Source organism: Vidua chalybeata, chromosome 4 (assembly GCF_026979565.1).
Source record: "Vidua chalybeata isolate OUT-0048 chromosome 4, bVidCha1 merged haplotype, whole genome shotgun sequence".
Taxonomy (NCBI): domain Eukaryota; kingdom Metazoa; phylum Chordata; class Aves; order Passeriformes; family Viduidae; genus Vidua; species Vidua chalybeata.
In genome coordinates this window covers 49,248,271-49,269,758 of record NC_071533.1, presented here as the reverse complement: position 1 = coordinate 49,269,758, position 21,488 = coordinate 49,248,271, and positions in this window count along the sequence as shown.

Genomic DNA, 21,488 nt, shown 5'->3' with positions numbered 1-21,488 from the left:
GATCCAGCAGCTCATTGAAACAGAGGTTCAGCAGGTATCTACAATACACAAAGTTAGGGAACTGTAAAATATCCTAGCACTTTTAGGTAAACAGTTACTGGAAATATCTTTAAATGGAGGGGAAAATGTATTTTCCAGCCTTAAAACCACTATAAAACTAAATGAATAGAGATTTCTTTCATCTATGTGCATATCTGTCATCTTTTGATGTGTTGGTAAATAGAAATGAAGTGGTTATTAGGGAAGCAATAATTCTGAGTTGTTCTCTAGATAGCAATTATGTATTGAAATGCTAGACATTTGCTTGCATATGAGTTGCATAACCATGCAAAACTGCATGTCATCAAACACACACATGCAATGTCATTGGAGGACATCGTGACTATCTGCTGGAAAGTTACATGTTACTTCCTTAATATTGTGCCTTAGAAAATGCAAAGCTGTTGCACACAGTCAGCAATGACTTATGGATGCAATAAATCCAAAAAGCTGAAGTCCTTCGTGGACTTCACCTGGGGAATATTTTTAAGTAAAAATAAAATAAATTAGACTAATGTTTTGGAATTAAAAGTGATAGCCTATATTTTGAACAACCACCTGCATGATTTACTGTTAAAAGGTTTTGATAACCAAGATGCTTACTCTCTGCTTGTGGTTGTTATAGCATTTTCCCACAAAGAATGTGTAACATGGAAATTCAATAAGCAGATTTCGTAACTAATGTGGTACATCTGTATAACTCCATATGCTGCATCAAGGATATGTAAATATATAATGTCTGAACCTAATTTTAAAATGAGACTGTGCATGCTTGTGCATCTATTTGATATGAGTCTCTAGTATTTTTCACCCACATGATAGTTAGATGTGCTAATCAGTTCCCAAGTGTATCACAGGTTGGTTGGCTCAGAGGTCAGGTCCGCTTCTCATTCATGTAGGGGTAAGTGCCCAAAGGGCTTAGGAGCATGGTTGGGATACAGTGCATGAAAGAGGGGGGAGGGGTATTGCATCGCAGACACATCACTGGGGCTCTGGAGCTGCTTAGAAATTGATCCCAGTGTCTATCAGATAGTTTTGTATATGCATGTTTTAGCAAAGTTGATTGTACTCAAAGCGAATGAAGCAGCACTCGACGATGGCAATTTTTTCCCCTAATGAACATCTACTCACCAGCACAGAATAATTTTCAACGGTTTTCTAAATTGTACTTGCCAACTTCTTATGTTTGATTTTATATTCCCTCTGGAATCTTACATGGAAAATTCATTCAGTCTAAGATTTTTTTTTCTTTTTTTTTTTTTCCAGTTTAAACACATTAAGATGATACATTTCTAATCAGGAACTTTGAGCACAGAAAAAAATAAATGCTTTCCTACATTTGAACTGCAGCGTAAATGTATTTGTTGCAAAAAAATGATATATTATTACTGAGCAAGTACAATATATGCAATGGGTTTTAGATGTTTTAGAATTTATGTAGCCTCTTACTACTTCAGAGAACCTGAACAGATGTCATAACCCATCTGTATTTCACAAGCCCATTTTCATGGTGTATTTTTTCCTTACTCTTGCTATGTAGTGTTATTGATGCAGTACATCTGTAGTTTTCAGTGAATGTTGTAAAGGTTGGTGAACCAGAAGGGGACCATCCTTATCTGCATGTCCATTCAGGGACAAGGATTGCTCTCCTAGCTGGGGCTAATGTTGAATACCAATTATGCTAATTTTCCCTTTATTTTATTTATTCTAAAATGCCTCTGGAAATTAGGAAAACTTGTCTAAAACTCAACAGCTTTTATAGTAAATGTATGTTTATAAATAAAATGTTGATTACCTTTGGTGGTGTTGATTTTACTTATTCTAGCTAACTTCTATTGCATAAACCTGGATTGCAGAGTAGAGGCTTCCCCTTGGTTTAGCTTGGCTGTCAAACAATGTTCCCCAGGACTTAGTGTATGAGGTGAGACAATAAAAAAGACACAGCTGAGATGGCAAAATACACTGTGTATTGCCACAGAAAGCTGTAGCCCTCTATTCACAAGAGCATGTGTGCCTGTTGTGGTAAAAGATTAACAGAAAAGGCTTTCTGTGGAGAGGCGAACCCAAAGTCCTCAGATCTTTCATCAGTGTTGGTGGACTGTGGTTCAGACCTTCACTCAACAAAGCACTTTATATATGGCAGTGATAAATATGTGCTTGGTTAATTCTATTTCCACATAGCAAAGATCCTGCAGTTTGTGCTTAGTTTTGCATTTGCTGAGGTATCTCACTAATCCTTGAATTGCAACAAGGGTGTGACTTGTCCAGTCACCAGCAGAAAGTTCACACAAAATTTTAGACTAATAACTGCCCCTTTTCCTACTTTTTACTTGGGTCTTAACTGGATGACAAGTTTGGGTTTGTGCCAGTAGAGCATCTCGGCTGTTAGATGAGTCATGGAGATGTACAGACAATTTAGGGTTTCATTCATTCATTCATTCATTCATTCATTCATTCATTCATTCATTCATTCATTTTTATGCTGGTTCCCTAATGGCTGTGGTGGTGGTCATACATTATTCCTGCATGTCCATGAGGACCAGCATTTTCTCTGGTGGCAGGGCCATGCTGGGATTCCCAGCAGTGCCCTGTCTGTGGGAACAGCTCACTGCCACTGGAGGTTGCTCTGAGGCTGGATTTGGAGACAGGCAGCGATTCCTGCTCCAGCAAATCTGCACCAAGGCTGCTTGGCACACAGACAAACATTGTTTGTGACCCCTACGAGCCAGGGAAAATGGTGGCAATCCTGGTATGATTTTTTTGTAATATTATTATTATTTTCTAGTGAATGTGACCTGCACAGTCATTTATGATCCAAAAAGGGAACCACTAGGGGTGCACTGGACAAAATAATTTGGAATACCTTTTAATGGGGAGTTGTGTCACTGGGTCACCTCCTCAGGACCTTCACCTGCAGGTAGCAAAGGCTACCTGGAGGGCCCCGAGGGAAACCACAGTGCTAACAGGGCCTTGACATACCCCAGGAGACGACACTGGCTTGTTGAGCAGTGGGATGAAACTGAGAGCAAATGGGAGAAATAGAAGGTGACGGGAGAGAGGAGTGGGCTGTTACAGCTGACGTTCAAACATCGGAGCAGAGGATACCCCAGACAAAGAGGGATGTGTTCATGGCACTCCAGGAGAGCTCTGTGCCTCCTCTATATCCTGTCCAGGTGTGATGCTTCCATCCCTCTCCTTTCAGTTTCCTTCATCCAACCCACTTTGTTTTGCTCATTTTTTTTTTCTCTCCCTAGCGGGTGTTTTGGTGCAGAGATCATCATCAGTGAGCACAGAGAGGTGCTGGTAGCTGCAGGAGGCTCTAGGCACAGGTGATGAACATCAGTAGCTTGCTTACCTTGTGAGTATTGATCCTGATCCAGTGAACTCTTCTGGAGCATAGTTAAAAGCTGGCAGCTACCACTTTGCTTAGAAAATTAGCTTTAGGTACGGGTCTTGTTGGGTCCCCTTCCTGGTAATGGGAGGCTGGTCAAGTAGTTACTCAATAAAAATTGCAGAGTGGAAGCCTGCCCTTGACCAGGTTGGGTAACTGGGGAGCAAAATGACAAGATGACAAAATGACAAGATGACAGAGACACATCTGCAGTGAAAATCAGAAGGGCTTGTGAATGCTCGAAATGAGCAGATGACCACCATTTGGATGGGAAAACAAAAATGTCAGTAAAATAAATCTCCTGTAAAGGCAAACAGGTCTCCCATACAGTTTTAAAAGCCTCCGGTAGGAATGTAATTTCATCTGAATTTCCTGATAAGGGGAAATGACTAAACTGGAAGCTGCTCAAGTTTTTCAAGTAATAAGAGCCAAAAAAAAGAGATAGAAGGTACAGGACAGGATGTGACTCTTCCTACAGTACAACGGGGGCTTGGTATTTGAGGGGTTGTGGGGGGGTGTCTACTTTCTAGTTCATGTTTTTTATAATATGTAGCATGAGTTAAACATGAAAGAGGGAGCTCCTGCTCTGTAGATCTTATGAAATGCCCCATGCTCTGCAAGAGTAGCTAGTGAAGATAGGCAAACCCCAAAGCATATGGGGTTTTAAGTCATTTAGGAAAAAAAAAACCTCCATTATTTAAGATAATCTTATAAGTCACTGTTAACTCATCCATAGAGTCCATCTGCTTCACTGCACATGATGCACTGTAAATTCTCTTAGCTAAGGCCACATCCATAGTTAACAGATGTATTTTTTCCTAAGCAGATGACCTGCTGGTTATAACCTGCAGAAGCCAGTGATGGGTCTAGAAACTAAATCTAAACTAACCAAACTGCAAATCTTTCCTTGAAATAACAGAATTGATCAAATGGGAAAAGAAAGCAAGATTTCAAAAATTCCTTTTTTTTCTGTTACATCTGCTTATAGACAAAACCACTCCAATTACAAGCACAGAAACAGAGACATGCTATCCACATCTCTGGAAACTACGTGTAGTAGTGCTGGAACTGCTGTTCCAGGGACCTGGGCTTGGGGGTTTGCAATGGCTATCCCCTTTTTTCAGTGGCCAAGAGCTCTTTGGTTGTCTTTGGTTTGTAAAACTTTTGTGAGTGTGCGCAGCTCAAAGGAGATGTTAAAATAATCCTCAATATAGCAATATGTCCCTATCATTCAAATTGAGGATGCCACCTCCAAATGCACTTTCCTGGGGCCACATCTAAACATTGCCAGGTGAGAACAAAGTGGCTATTTTTCCAAAAGATGTTAAATGTAGGGGTTTTTTTCAAATCTAATTGCAAGTTTTCATAGGAAAAACGAATTCCAGTGAGTGATTTGGCATTTATGTGATGTATTAATTCATACTAATGTATTGAAGTAGACTGGGTTGCAGCATGAGCAGGTCTTAAAGTTTTTCCTGACTGATACACAATGACAACACTCAGATAATTTTCAGCCTGAGGGGAAAGCTCTCTGAACAGTTTCATGAACTGATGTTCTGGAGGTTTTCTAGAAAACATTTGGCTTGGCTCATATTTGATGCTTTTTGTGCCCTGCCTGATTCCATGGGTTTATACTGGGACCATTCTAGGGCAGAGGAAAGTGGTCATTGTTTGCCACAGCCTCTAGGGAGTGGAAGACACTGCTTACAGAGTCTGGAGAGGAAAAGCCTTGCACTGAAGCCAGACATGACTCCTGCAAACCCTTTGTGCCCAGCCATGACCCAGTTATGCTTTAGATAGGTTAAATGTGAAGACAACAGTGTTAGACAGACCTATAAAATGCATTCTGCCTTCTTGTTCTAAGTATTCACAGGTATTCAGCTGAGTTTTAAATGGATGGATAGAAGGACAACACTCTATGTAAAAAAGAAGCCAGTTAACACATAATCTTACCCATACTCCTAAATGCATTTTGTACCTTGTTATTATTTTGAAACGGGTAGGATGGCATTAAGAGGTGATCTATGCTACTAACTGATATAATTACAAATCTGTTCCAGTGGACTGAAGCTGAATTTTAAAATTAACTTGCAGCCTCACAAACCCACTTCCAACCATTTCTGTTGGAATGCCACCTACATGTCCAGTGTGCATCCGTGTGATGATGGCAATGCGGGGAATTAGTGGCAGAGGCAAATCAACCATCCTGAACTCTAATCCCCTCCACTTTGCTTCTGCCAAACTGTTATCTCAGAGCATTTGTCACAGATACACCGGGGTACACAGCAGTTGAAAAGCCATTATCTCTTTCAAAAGTAGTGACTAATGCGCTTTTGCCCGCAGCAATGTGGAAAGTCACAGGAAGATTTTGCTGTAGATCAGCTGTGTTTACCTTGTGGAAAAATAGCTGCATTTTCCTAATATTTTTTTAGATAAATAGAAGTCTTTATTTCTTGCAATTTTTTTCTAGTAGCTTTCTTCTTATATTTCTCCTGGAACTGTTGATTGATATTTTTATATCCTTCTGTCATTAGCAAAGAGGCAATTTTAAGGGTTTTTTCCTCTGAGTGCATTTGACTGGATGATACTGTCCAGTGTAATTACTTATGGTTTGATAATCAAAACTTAAAAGCACCTTTCAAAAAAAAAAAAAAAAACAGCTGACTTTTCTGCCTTTGGTGGCAGTCCATCCACCACAATATTCTGCAACACCAGGGCCAGCATATCCCACCTGATGACAATGCACAGTGGTGAATCAAAATCATCACAGGCAACTGATGCCCTCCCTGCACTCCATTTTATACAGAAAAGGATGGTGCTTGTAGCTTATTGCAAGGCTTGCCTCATAAAATCATCTTTTCAGACAATGGGCTTCTGAGAAACTTTTGGAAAAACCAAACTCCAAGGAGCTCAGGTGGTGGCACTGCCTTCGCAGTGATTCTTTTCATTGTGGGGGATGAAAGGGAAGGAGCAAGCTTTTCATTTGCACAAGCTGCAAGTCATCCATGCAGTTGGGTTTATATTGGGGGAAAAAAGCCTGCATGATTATGTACAGTGACATTTACAGTCATTGCATTTCTTCAAGTTGATATAGATGGTACAATAACTTCAAAGCTGTACTTTTTCACATGGAGCTGTGTGTTAATAGTTAAGGAACTGAACAAGGTGTAGGCTCAAATAAACAGTTTATGATGGAATATAATCACTTGATAGTTGTTTTTCTCAATATTTATATCTTGAATGCTGAAAATCTGCTTAGGGCATGAATACAATGAAACATGTAGATATGTTTCTTGTTACTGCATCGAGGCCCTTCAAGCATGTGGCTGTTTTCACACACTTCCAGCTGACAATAATGCACGTGTGTTGTTACCCCAGGAGCTGAAGACTTACATTGTACTTCGTAAACTTTGATGAAAAAGTGATCAGTTTTAATTCCTACCAGATATAGGCAAGGTAAGATGAAAAGACCAATAAATCACTGGATGCAGAAGACACATGCATCCTAACTTCCAGGAACTGTGTATCTATCTTGGGAAAACTACTTCAAAGAGGATTAAGCTCTCAAAAGGTAAATGGTGGAGTAGTAGCACTTCTTCCCTCTTGTTCTCAACCTAGGACATAACCAGTTTCTCAGTCTTGTTCTGCACACCAGTTAAATCCAGCTGTGCCCCCATGGCACATCCCAGCTTGCCAGGAGACTAATTTGGCTGTAGCCAGCTCTGCACAGCTGCCCACTCAGCTTAGCCCCATTGGGCTCTCTCTGCACCTTTGCTGCGCATCTGCTACAGACAGTTTCAATTTTTTTCCCTCAGATGCTGGGATTTCGATTTTTTTAAGCAAGAAATTCTTCTTCAGTTGATCAATACAGCATTTCCCAGCTGCTTCCTGTGTTTGTGCAGTCAGAATGAAGGGCTGTAAAATAACCAGCGTTGCTGCCTGGTGGGCTTTGGAAAGATTCTTGCAAACAGGGCAGCCCTGCCTGCTGGGGGAGTGCTCTAGCAGAAATGGGTACATAAGAAGATGGTTGGAGAAGCCCAAGTGTGGCAAAGATGTGTGCATGCTGCACTGAGACTCTTTATTAAAACCTTGTGGCTAGCAAAGCAAATGTAAGAAGACTTGTCTCTCTACAGGCTGCCATAGTACTTTTCTTCAAGGAATAAATACCATTCTATTTATTTACAGTTTTAAGACAATATGTGTCTCTTTTGACAGCAGTGAGCTGAAGCTTAAATACAAGTATCAATTACTTCCTTATAATTACAGTAATATAAAATAACTTGGACTAGATTTTGAACAATTTTGAGTGCCACAATACATGAGTACAAAATGTCAGAGGCTTGGAAGCAGCTGGATTTTCAAGGATACCTGATGCACACTTCCAGATATGCAGACATCATTATCATGATCCAAGTCAGGTACAGAGCCACTGGTCTTATGTTAAAGCATAGGTATCTGACCTTGGTTTTTCAGGTTTTTAAAGCTCATTATCACCAGAAAATAGTGAAGCCCTTTTCAATTGTTAGTTGAATCAGATTAAAAAAACAGCAATGTGAGACAGAAAAATACTATTTACCTGTATTTAGAAATGGATACATGGGCCACAGATCAATTTAATTTGTGCAGGGAAAGGATGTCTTCACTAGTGAATTTGATTTAGCCTACAACCTGACAATAAATGCACTTGAAGCTCAGAGGAAAACCAAACCAAACCATTTTTCATGCATTTACCTGCTACTGGGACTACAGCATAGTGACTGTGGAGTTCAGAATGACCAACTTATCTGAGTTCTGCAGCAAAAATCACCAGAGCAAGAAGCCCATCAGTGTGGAGTCAGTCAGTCTAGAAACACAGCACACAAAGCAGCAGCAGTTTGCCCTGCCTACAGCAGACCCCCAGCAGCAGCTGGCTGGGCTGGAGCCAGCGCAGCATCGCCGTGCAGGCGCTGCTGTTGGGAGCACAGACCTGTCGGCGTTGGCAAATCATTTCCTGTGCTCGGAGCCGAGTGAGGCAAGCTGAACCCTTCTGGGGAAACGCCCTTTTGAGAGAAAAGATGTTCTTCTTCTGGAAGAAAGGTGATTTAAAAGCTGTAAGCAGATTGTTTTCATGAGTGATGCCTGTCACAGTGGGGCAGGAACTGTTGTTTATTTTCTGGTCTTCTTTACAAGATTGACTTCTCAGCTGGATGATGTTACCTTGGCTTCATATCTCTCATCTATGGGGAAGGAGAGATGGAAACAACCACACTGCTGTTCCCACAACCTTCTGCCTGGAGAGTAACAGATATTTATCTTAGTAAAATAATTGTTAAAAAATCTAAACATTTATTTGCTGGAGGAGAGATTTTAAAAATGTTTTTCTCTAAGTTTTGGCACCAAATCAGCTTCTCCAGTTAATTATAAAATTACTTAAAGGAATAGTTCACATGGTTCTTATCTTCTGGAGGTGGTTGCTATGTAATATACCTGCCAGGAGGCTGGGATGTGAAATTTGATTTCACAAAATCAGGAGGATATGCTCCATACAAGTCACATGCATGTGGCAGACTGCCCCTGCCAAGGGCAGGCAGCAGCCTGGGGGGGCTGCCTCTGAGAGCGGATGTTTGTGGTCATCTATTGTTTTTGTTGCCTGTTCTGCAGTGATTTCTGGTATGATGTGCCACTTCATGTACTCCTCACATGTCAAAAAGCTGATTTCCCAGGAAAATGATGGTTGGGGCACAAGCTTGGGGCTGGCTGGCAGCTGAACAAGTGGTCCTGCTGGCTCAGCAGTCACCTGCAGCTGTATGAAGGATAAACACCCAGAAAGTAACCTGAGCTTCCTGCTGAAGAGGAGTAGCCAAAGCTAAGTTGGGCTGGAAGGAGTACATGGAATCCAAAAGATTTGTGCATTAATTGTTAGATCAGCTGATCCAAATATTAAGCTCATCAGAACAAATAGTGTAGAAATAAACTGCATAGATACTACCTGCACCAGAATTTTAATATATGTTTCAAAACAAAAAAAATCCACCCTTTCCTTTGGACTTAGCCAGACATTGCATGGCAGTATTTTCTGGACTAAGTTTATTGATGGATGAGAACATTAAATAGTTAAAAAGATTCTTTCAACTCTTTTCACTAGGACAAAATAAACAAACAAGGAAAAACTGCCTAGATTGTGCTTCTACTTTAAGTCATGGCAAGTGTTGTGAGGGTGACTGCTGCCACACAGCTAAAGGACTAAGGCACTTTGTAAATCAAATTTCAAGTAAAGAGATTGGTTTGCGAAACCTCCTCGGCGTGGAGTCACAAGCTGTCAGACTGTATTAGCATTATGCTACTGGAGTAAAAAGCAAAACAAATTAAGATGTTTAACAGCTGAAATATGAAACAAAATTGTGTTTAATGCTGAAAATCTTGTTAACATATTTTCAGGCTTCCCTTTCCCCAGATATTAAATCTCAGTGTGTTTGCAAGCATCTTTTTATCACACATAGAAACCTACTGTGAGAGAATGAGAACTATACACGACATATGGTAAGGACGGGTGTTTCACCCTGCATGCAAAAACCTCCTCAGCATTGCTGCAGCAGCCAGCAGCACATGGGAAGGTTTTAAGGACCAGGAGAGACACACAGCTGGAATTCCCTGTGTGTGCAGGGTGACAGAAAGCATTGCATCAACAGCAACAGGCCCAAACTGAAGATTGCACATGTTGTAGCATTTAATGTGAGGGGTAATTTGAACTCCCAAACTGGTTTTTCTTTCATATTGGCTCCCACAATGAAAGAACCATTAAGGGTTTTAGTGATCTTCCAAGACTCTGCTTCCAGAAGAAAATTGGCTCCTTCTCCTTGGACACAAGACCAATTTTTAATTGAATTTCAAGAGATGATGGATGTTGTACTTTATTCCAAGTCTATATGCTAAATTAACAAGGCTGTCTGCTTAGTTTCCTCTTTTGAAACCACACTGAGATGAGTTTCTGCTAATTCTCTTACACAGGGCATTAGACATGTGAACGGAGTCCTTATTCAAGAATTGAAATAATAGGCTTTTTTGCCAAGCTTGTTACTTTGGGAAATAATTTGACCTGTGCAGCAGCAACAATAATTTTCTTTCTGAAAAAGGATTACCAGCTGAATTATTTCAAGAATGAAACTAAACATATATTTTCATCAAAGTTTTAAAAAAATAGTAATTAACTTTTAAAAGTATATCTTAGAGCAGGGACCATTTCATTAGGTGGGCTCATTTCATGTTTGTTTTTTCCTCATGTTCCCCCTGGTCACTTTTAAAGATAACAGAAAGTCCCTCTGGACTAGTCTGGGTTACAGAATATGGTTAGCCTGCATTAGGTTTATTTATCTAGTTATTGGCATGTTAACAGGTGCTGTTCATTAGTCAAATATTTGATTTGGCAAAACAGAGCAAAAGTATAAAAGTGAATAAGTGGTATAAAAGTGAAATTAAGTTTTTCTTAACTCTGGCCACTGCAGTAAAATTTACATAGTACTGTACATAAAGAAGATGTTTCACAGAGGTAAGCCATTGAAATTTTGGACAAAACACAGAAAATTTGAAGGCAAAACTGACCAACTGTGCAAAACCAGGAACCAGCTCTACTGAGTTATTTACAGTGTTCTACCAGTAGAAGCTGAGTTGTTTCCTGAAAATAGTGGGGTGGCCAAAAAGGAGGCCACCTGCTTTGAGGACTGTGTTGGGATTGCTTAAATAGCAATGAGCCTACAGCTAGGAACACCTTTGCATGTATGCCTATTCTTTCGAAATTGGAATGTCTAAAAGCAATTGTGTTTGTAATTCTAAAGGGGCCCAGGATGGCAATAAATAGTCATAATAGTTTCCTTTTGGCAGCACAGACCTAGCAGATCTTCTTACTTCACAAGGAGCTTCTGAGATGGACTGAACAAACTGGTCACATGGAATGGGGTTCGCACTTCATGTATCACAAAATCTTTTTCTCAACTGGAAAAAAGAAACCAGTGCAAAAATGCAGCTTCCTTGAGAGGAGGTCAAATACAGAGATGACATATATCAACTAATTAAAGCAACAGGATGAAAGAGTGTAGTTGAAACAGCTGAGTAATTTAAGCATGGGATAAATAGAATAATATAACATGTTTAGCATAATTGAATAATGGCCTTCCCACAGGTGACACAAGGTAGAAAAGCAAGTTCAAGGCTTTATTCAGCTGTGATTATGCTTCCAAACTGTAGCTTGTTAAATAAAATAGTAATAAAATGCCAATTCTTTTTTATAGCTTTATATTTCAAAAATATTTCAGTCCTACTTGTGTCAGACACCACTCTCATCCTAGTCCTCCCTTGCTTGGAGGTTGCCAAAGATTCCCTTTTTGTTATGTTTACTGCTGCAACAGAATGACTCAGAATGAGTTTTAATTACGGCTGTAGCCTGGATGATCCTGCAGAGCTCATCATTAGGTCCTGGGAGAAGCTAATGGCTTATCTGTTCTGTATAATTGTTCAAATCTTCTTTTCCATCAGTTTTCCATCAGTGATATCTCATTTGTTTGAGTTGTATGCTAGTGAGTCAACTATTCAACCCAGGACTTTAGAAATTTTAAAATACACTCTGGCAACTAAATAGAAAAAAAACATTTTGAAGTTATTTTCTTAGAGCATGAAATTGATGTGAGTTTTGAAATACTGTATCCTCTGGAGCTGCACTGATTAGCAGTATCTGATATGCTTTTATAACTAATGTTAGTCTCATTCAATGACACAAGTGATTAAGCAATTTGTGCCTCCTGACATAGTAACAGAAAACTTATTTCTCAACAGCTTTGCCACTGATAGTAAGCAATCATTTTTATATCTTTGTTCAACAGACAGCAGCATGGTTAATGCCCAGTTTGTTAAAGTCACAAATCCCTTTTTAATGATCCACAAATAGAAGTCCTTCTGCTAAAAGCAAATTTTTCTTCCACAGCTCCTTGAAGCATGAGGCGGTGGTTTTGTCAGCAGCACAGGCTTGTTGGCAGTGATGGCAACACCTGGGCATTTTGACACCTGTCCTTGCAGCTCCCTAAACTGTGAGGCAGTTTGGTTCCTGGGGGAAAGAGAGGGACCAGGTGCTCATGGAAAAGAGAACTGAATGGCTTTCATGAAGAAAAACTGCTTGGGGACAATTCATAACCTCAACGAGCAAACAAATGACATGTAAAAGCAGGTTTGATGCACTGTTGGATAATCCCCTGGAGCCCTGCTGCCATTTGTGGGTGGATGGAGACCATGGTTGCTGCGACAGAAGAAATAGTTATTATGGAGGAGAATGAATTGCATTTCTAGTGCACCTGTCCCCTGTAAGAAAAACCCAACGCACCTCTAAAGACACATGTCTCAGCTTTTACCTCTGTGCAGAAAAATCTGAGAGACATGACTCCCTCCTGGATAGCAGGACACTCCCAGCTGAAATCTGAGTTCTCCCCTGCCTGAAACTGCCATGCCAAAGGAGCCTCCTCAGAAAACACATCCCTGGTGGCTAATTTATCACTGGGGGAAAAGGTGATCGCAGAACCCAAAGTGATCTGGGAAATGCAAAAGAGACACAGAGGAGTTTCTGAGCCTGCACTTGCAGGCCATGGAGAGGTTTTGGCACAGCTGAGTTTCAGTGGGATCAGAGTCCTCTAGAGACACATAGCAGCTCATCTCCCCCTTACCTTCTCTGCCTGAGGACTCAGAAAGGAGAGTCTTTAAAGGTCTCTCACCTGTTCTGCCCACAACAGGTATAATTTTGCTGAGGGATTTTGGTAAATTAATCTGTTGTATCTCTCTCTCTTCCCTGCTACCCCAATTAAATGCCTATAAGAGAGCTTTTCTCCTCCTACTTAGTTTCAGCTTCAAGATAAAACTAAGTGATGCGCAATGTGTGGTTTTATTCTTAAAAGTTAGGCTGAGTAGATCCCATTGAAACCAGTATTTGCTGAAACTTCTCAACAGCTGTAGGTCCAGAAAAATCTCATTCAGGTATGTTACAAGGCTCTTCATGCTGTGCTAGGGCCATTTTCATTTCAAAGCACTGTTGTGGCTTTGGTTCCGTTGAACCTTAATCCTCATATACTGTCAATACTGGTGTGTGTTGCCATTTTGGGGTATTTGCCCTACAGATCTTAACAGATTTTTCTTCTTTACAACTATTGATTAAGATGATTTACCCACTACTGCTATTTTTATTCCTTCATGGGAGTGCTAACATCAACACAGAGCTCCTCTTGCCTTTCTGTATGTCTACCTGCTCAAGAAGATTCTTCAACTGTACCAGCAGCTTTCACATAGACAAGCCTGAGAGTGAAAGAGCAGTGACCTCAGCACTGGCAGGGAATTAAGCCTATAATCTAATGGGGTTTCTTTTTCCATTTCTAAATAATGGGATTCTATTAGACCAAAGTGTAGTCGTGCCGTAATGATAATTTATTGTATAGCATATCTGAATTTTGCCTTTTATAAATCATAGAGAATTACAATACACAGTTATATAATTGAATCTTCTCTTGTATCATTAATATTTTTCATTGGTTAGAGAAACCTCTTTTTGTTCAGAATTCACATATGACTGGGTTTAGAATCTACAGAGGGTTTAATATGCCTATTTTTATGTGTTTAAATATTTTCATTTTTATTCCTTTTAAATATTTTGTAAGAATTCTTTAAAAGCATTTTATACTTATGAGGTTTTGTACATATCATTCTGGACAATTTTAAAGACAAATGTAGCCATAAGTTTGTGTGTATATATCCTAAAATTTCAACAACAACAAAATGTCATGATCTTTGAAAAGAAAAAATTGAGGTTAATCGATTCCCACATTGACATTTAAATGTATTAGTGGTATACACCAGTGAAAGTATTGATCAGTGAAAGTAATCAGCAATAATAGGAAAAATTAATCACTTTTGAAGATTTATTTGACTTCAGCTGTGGAATATACTGCGGCCAGGACTGAAGTTGACTCTGCGAATATAACAGGGACTATTACCAAATAAAAAGACAAAGACGTAAATGAGGGAAAGCTAGGAGGGCACACTGTTGAAATAAGGAGTGGAGTACAGCCTAAGACTTGTGATCCACTCTTCTTAAATCCATTTCTAGATTTGAACAGCAACAGCTGATTGAGAAGAGCACACAAGAAATTTGTTGGTAAAACATTTTTGTCAAAAGTCTCACCTTCAATAAGTGAAGATTGGCTTCCACCCTGAAATGGGTGGGTTTATGTCAGAAATCACTCAGAATATTTTATTAATTGAAGCTGTACCACCCAGATATTCTTACTTAAAAGCTCACGTTTTATTCAGAATTCAGTTAAAATCTTCACATCAACCCAGCCTTGTGGTAATGAGTCTCACAGTTTGACTATCTAGTGACTGGGAGTGTCCCCTTTTTCTGGTTCTGAGCTAAGGTAAGTCAGGAATCAAACAATTACACTGTTACGTATTATACTACTTTTTTTCCTCCTAACCAGCTTAGGAAAGAAATCAAGTGATGCTGCCACTGAAAGGTGAGATTACATCAGAAAAACCTGAAGGGACTGGTCTAATTTCTCCAGTGTTTTAGTATTCATACTTAGTATTATACAGTACAGCACTGAGTAATACCAATTATTAATTCAAGTAACTTCTCCACTTCTCTTGAATGATATGTGCCCTTGATCTTTCTTACCACTTTCCTGTGAATGGCACCAGGTTTGATGGACAGTGACTCAGGCCAGAAATACTTTAGGAGTGCTACGTTCCCAGTGGGAATTGATTATGATGGGAGTGAAGGACTTAGATGTCCATCTAGAGCATCCTCTTTTCCTGCAGCAGGACAAAACCACCCACACCATGTTTATCTAACTTTTTGTCTCCATAGAGATAGTCCTAGTGATAATTACATTTGGATGTTTAAAGCATCACTGTTCTAAGATATGCTGTCACATAATGCATTACAAGTGCATGCAGTAGCAGCAGATAGAGTTTTAACTACCTCTTCTTCCAGATGTAAGGAGATTTTGGTATTAAAAATGGAGAGACACCATTTTTAAATGAAGTGTATGACTGTCATTAAAGTGAGTTCCTCAGATATTTGCATGCTAGTTGTGGCAGCATTTTGTTTGCAATATTATCTGTGGAGATTCCTGAAATGCTTATTTTCAGAGTTTGCACCTTTTGGTAACCATTTTAAAGGTAATAGAGCACAAATATTTTGGTAGCTCTTTCTAGAAACAGTTTGATATTGTGAAATAAAGACAGGGCCAAGACCTTCTGAATTCTCCTTACAATACTGTTTTGAGATTATTTCAAACTGTAATGTCAGACTCTTTAAGCAGAAAAAAAAAAAGTAGGACTAATCTGCAGCTTGTGACAGCCTGTGGAGTGTATCTGTGTAACTGTACATTGCATTGAATTCCACTAACATAATTATGATAATTATGATAAACCTCAATGAAAATGAATATTTCTACCTTGTAGCAACTCTGCTGTCACTCCCCATCTGCAAAGCTGAGACAAACACACAAGGATTCCACTGAAGCTGAATTTTTTCTTGGTTCTCTGGAAGAGAGTCCTACAAGCCCCAGGAAGCCACAGTGGTGGAAAGCTGCACAGAGCATCACACGAGGAAAGCAGGCCAGTGCTGAGCCCAATGCAGTCTGTTCATGGTTACTCACAAAGAAGCAGGAGGAGGGAAGAGATTATTCCTGGCTCCTGTTGGAAATGAGCCCCAGAATGTAAGTAAATGCTGGGTGCCACAGCTGGCTGCAGGTAGCTCAGCTTCAGCTCCCTTGTCATCAGGAAAAAAGGCAGTGAGGTGGGAAAGTGTAGACAGCTGGGGCTGTGTGAACCTCCTGCTCCCTGCCATGGCTCAAGGTGAACGAGCCCCCACTCTCTGCTCTTCAAACCATATGTTTGAAACACCCTGAAAGCACAGGTGTTTGTAGCTATATCCTTGGGCAGGCACTGCTGCAGGCACTCTCTCAGGAGGTTTCAAAAAGTGAATTACCTTTCACAGGCATTGAGTCTCCAAGCTCCATCTGGGTGCTCTGGGTGATGCATGCCTCTGAAAGAAGAAACCCAAACTTTCCTGAATACCCTGCCCATGCCAGATGACCAGTTCTCTTAGCCACAGGTTTCACAATCTGCATTTCTTTTCTGTAAGGAATAACCACAGAAATTCATAAAATGTGTGCTTTGTTCCCCAGATAGGCTTTCCTCATAGGGGAAATTAATATATCGATTCTATTTCTATAGACATCTTTCTGTGAAACAATACTGAAGGAAATGTTTCTGAAGATCCCATCTGTGTGTTAATCCTGATGATAGAGGCCTCAATGCTGACATTAGATTTCAGACTGCTGGAAAGGCTGAACTTGTACTTGCTCACTCGTACTCCCAAGTAGAACTTTTATCTAATACTGTTGATAGACTTCAAATGCAATTTAAACACTCTGAAGCAGCAAGAGATGTCACTGGAATTCCCTTACTACCTTTCAGAAAGACATGGGGATAAGTAGGCCTTAGCCTGTCATACTAGTATGAAATAATACTTCTTTTTAAGTGCAAATATTTTTATTTCCTGTTGATATGATAGTCATTGCAAGGATCAGCCCAAAAGAGTATTTCCTCTCTCCAAAGAAAATTTTCATCCTAAAATATGAAAGCATGAGCTTTCTTTTCATGGCTAAAATTTCTTGAGCTGTTTCTGGATTCATTTCCCACATATCAAGAAAATGGTTTTCCTCTCAAATCATTCCTTGGCCTACATGATGAGCTGTTGTGTGAAGCACAAGGGGCAAAGGTGTTTTTCTAACATGGAAGCAGATTTTAGTAGCACCTGGGTTGAAGCCACCAGTTTATTTCATAGCAGTTGTTGGGTAATAGCTTGTAAAAGAGCAAATTATATTAGTGGCAGAAATAGAAAGTTTCATCTCCCATTGATATATAGACTTCATAGAGCTGATCTGCTTTACTGATAATGAGGGTAATCTGTACATTAATGTTTTTTGACTCTTAATGATTCATGCTAAATATGCATCGACAGTTATTGACAAGTACAAGTTTTATAGGTGTCTAGGAAGTGACAGTGAGTTTTGTGTCCCGTTCCCCCTCTGTACAGTGAGGATGTTTTCCATGTAAACAAACCCCAGATTTTGACTTCAGAAAGAGGTCATGCTTCAGACCACAGCAGTAAGCTGACAGCCTTGACTGGGGTCAGGCTCATTCAGGGGATTCCTGCCAGGTACTCTTCAACAATGTCAAAAAAAGGTGGGAGGAAAAGAATATTTAAAAATACATCCTGATGGACCACTGGCACTTATCATGATATCTCCTTTTCCTATTGGTTGGTAATAGTTTGATAACTCTATTAAATAAGTGCAAATATATAAAGATTAAACAATTTAGACACATTTACTTATCATTGAAAGGGATTGTTTTTAGTAATTGTAGATTTCCTGTATGCTGTCCTTGTATTCCTTAGCAGCAAAATTAATGTTTGCATTGTCATGCATCCTTCAAAGATTCATACTGCAATCAGGAATTATTTTTTTTTGTTCAAGTATTGGAGAGAAGGAAGTGAGAGAGTGTGCAAGAGCCAAATTCAACATTAGACCTGAATTCTAACTCTTGGTATTTAGAAGAGCAAACAATTAAACACTCAAATTGTTCCAAACACACAGTGTGAATTTACCTCTGAACTCTTCAAAATGCAATATGTTCATATTGAATTTGAGTTGGATTATATAATGAATTATCATTTATTTGAACAATGTGAGGGGGTAAACCCAAGAAAAATAAAACCCCCTATATTCATTTCTTTACTGGAGCATCTTATCGCTTCTTAGGTGCTTTTGTCCAGACTTCCTTGCCTTGGGAGCCCCAGAGTACCTTTTAGTGTTAAAGATGCCTGTTCAGCTCTCACTGGTACCACTGGTAAGCAGCTTTTTGGCATCCTCTTCCTGCCTGGGCTCCTACTGGGTACTCCATGGCCTTCCTCTAGCAACATTCCTTAGGTTATTTATTTAACTGATACTCCTTTCAAGCTCCTGCCTTTTCAGACAGGCAAGAGAAGCAAATATTGTATATTTTCAAGCCATCCATTTCTACCTGACTAAGCAATCACAAAGGTTGATGAATTAACCATTCCAACGGGTCTGCCACAGGCCCACTGGTCTTTACAAATGAGGAGTGCCATGTGCCTCAGGTCTCCCATGGTTCCCCTTGCTGTGGGGGTGACCAGAATATGGAAAGCAGTGGCCTGGGAAAGGATTTATGGGTCAGTGACAGAACAGAAGTCTCCAAAAAGGACTAATGATAAGTTTAGATACCTAAGTGGAAAACTGTGATCAGAAATACAGAGGTGATCTTAGCACTGTATGAACCATTATTGAGAGAGACACTGCACTCTTTGGTACTAACCTAGTATCCCTTCTGCAAGGCATCTTCAGAAACAGGAGAGAGTGGTTCCATGTCTGGAAAATTTGTAGAAGTTTGAGCCTTAGGAATTGTGGGAAATGCAAAGATCACAGTCTATTTAACTTACCAGGAAGAAGATAGATCAAACTGCAAACCAATTTACAGTGTGAGAAAAGACACGTCTAGCAGATAGATCCAGCCAGATCCACTGTAGGAAGCTGAAGCCTCTGTATTAGAAATAAAGCCTAAGTTTTAGCAGGCAAAATAGTGAACTTGGCCAAAAAATAGTAGTGTGTTGTCATCCCTTGATGATTTCAAATGCCATAAAATCTAACCTCATCATCCTCACACAGCAAGGCCTGTCCAGGAGAGATATCTTTAAATCACCCTTGGCTGGTTGGTTGCTTTACTGGTAGTACAGGTCTGATCTTCTCTAAAAGCTCAGGGGTCGATTCAGCCATGGTAAAGCAGATTGAGCACTGCAGCTTCTCCAGCAGGAAAACCTTTACATGTAGATCACTATTAGCAGAACTGCTCGGCAGTCCATGGCTGGTTAATTCCTAGAGGCAGTCCATTTACTTTTAACAAAGATACTCTTAGATCATGGAATCACTTCTGGAAGAAAAAGTAAAATGGCAAAATCTGCCCACAATAAAACAAAACACATATTCAAAAAATGCATTCAAGTTGTTTTCTTCCAGAAAATGCGCTGCATATTTTATTGTAGCATTTTAAACCTAATGTTTCAAGTACTTTATTAGTGAAACAGCACTTGCTCCATTTGCCACATTTTTAATCGTGCTCTCCCCAGCCCCCCAGCCATGCAGATGTTGCACCCTGCAGATGACAAGGCCCTTGCAAAGTTTGCTTCTCTGCCAAATCGACAATTTTTTTTTTTTTTTTTTTTTTTTTTTTTTTTTTTTTTTTTCACGGACTGTGCCAGAGTCAGACAGAGTTCATCGCCCCAGCGCCCTTGCAGCGAACCCGCGAGTGCTCGGCTTCAGGAGCTGCCCTGGCAGGGGGCACCGGGATGAGCGGCGACCCCGGCTCTTCTCGGGGAGGGGCCCTGTCCTTGCCTGAGGGTTGTCGACGGGACGCGTTGCCTGCTCGACTTGGCAGCGCCGGGAGTCTTCAGCTACCCCCGTGCCCCGGGGGGCCCCGGCACATCGGCCCCGCCGCCCGCTCCGGGGACGGGGGAGCCGCCGGGGCAAGGACCGCAGCCGGCAGTGTCGGGCCGGGCCGGGCCGGGCGCTGCCCCGTCCCGCTGCCTCCCGCTGCCGGGCGCTAAACGCAGCCCAGTCCCGGTGTGTGAGGCCGCCGGGCGGCTCCTGGCCCGGGCGGGAGCCGAGCCTGCGGCCGCGCAGTCCCCGCTCTCTGCCCTCGGTGTCGGCAGAGGGATTCCAGCAGAAGTGCTGGTCTAAGGGCTGGCGAAGGCTCTCTGCGGGATGCTGCTCCCACTGGCAAACCGGGCCTGTGATTTTTGCCCTGATTGTTTTCCTTTTAACGGATATCGCTTAATATTGTCCATCTCCAGTTTCCGAGGTAGTGACAAAAGGTCAAATCTGACACATCTTCTCCCCCCAGTCAGCCTGTTTGCAAATAATTAATAAGGTCACAATTAGGCAGTAATGATGGGACGGGCAGTTATGGTCGTCCTGATGATAACGGAGATTGATGCTGCTGAGCAAATCTTCTCTTGATAACACAGTTCAGGTTCTGCGACATGCGCCTTGGATCTCAGAAATAACCCGGAGACCTCCCCCCAACTAAAGCCCTAACAAGAAGTCAGAAGAGCACCGTAACTATGTTTGCTTTTGGCTTTTATTATCAACAATCAATTAATGGTACACTCTTGGAAAACTATATGCACATGTAGAAATATTTCCCCTTTTAAATAGAAGCATTCATTTTAACCACATATAAATAAATCTGGGAACCCTGAACATAATTTATGATCATTATGCTCACAAACATATTCCAACAGGTAGGGAAAAGAAAAAAAAAATGAGACGACATGCAACCAATAATAAAAATATATATAATTGCCTGAACCTGGTCTCTCTAAACGCAAAGGGAACTGAACCCGTGAGAACCTTATTTCTCTATAAAGACACGCCATAGAGACTACGAGAAGGGAAAACATTATTTATACGGTCAACTAGACAAGTCTGTACTGATATTAACACTATACAGTTGAGTCACAGAACACAGTTGTAGAAAGACACGGAAAAAGAGAAAGCATACCTGGCGACATTCAACTAAGAGCTATAGTTTGTGCCTTGTAAAATAAAATTAGAAAACCCTAACGGAGATGCCTAAAAACTGCGTAGACCGTGTAATAATAATAATTAATAATAATTAATTAATAATAAATACAGGCCGCCCTCCGTGAGGAGCGCGGGCCCTGCAGGGACCGGATCCGCGGTACGGGAAGCGGCAGCGGCCGCCGGGTCAGAGCTGAACCCGGCAGGTCGCCGGCGGCGGCGGCAACGGAGAGACCCAACGGAGGGACAGTGACACCGGACGGTGGAGGAAGGACCACCCCCAGGCGCGGGGCCGGGGTCGGCGGGAGTGTGGCGGGGGAGGAGGGGAAGAAGACGCTTTATCCCTCCGGCTGACCGTGAAAAGGAACTTAAAAAACCCCACG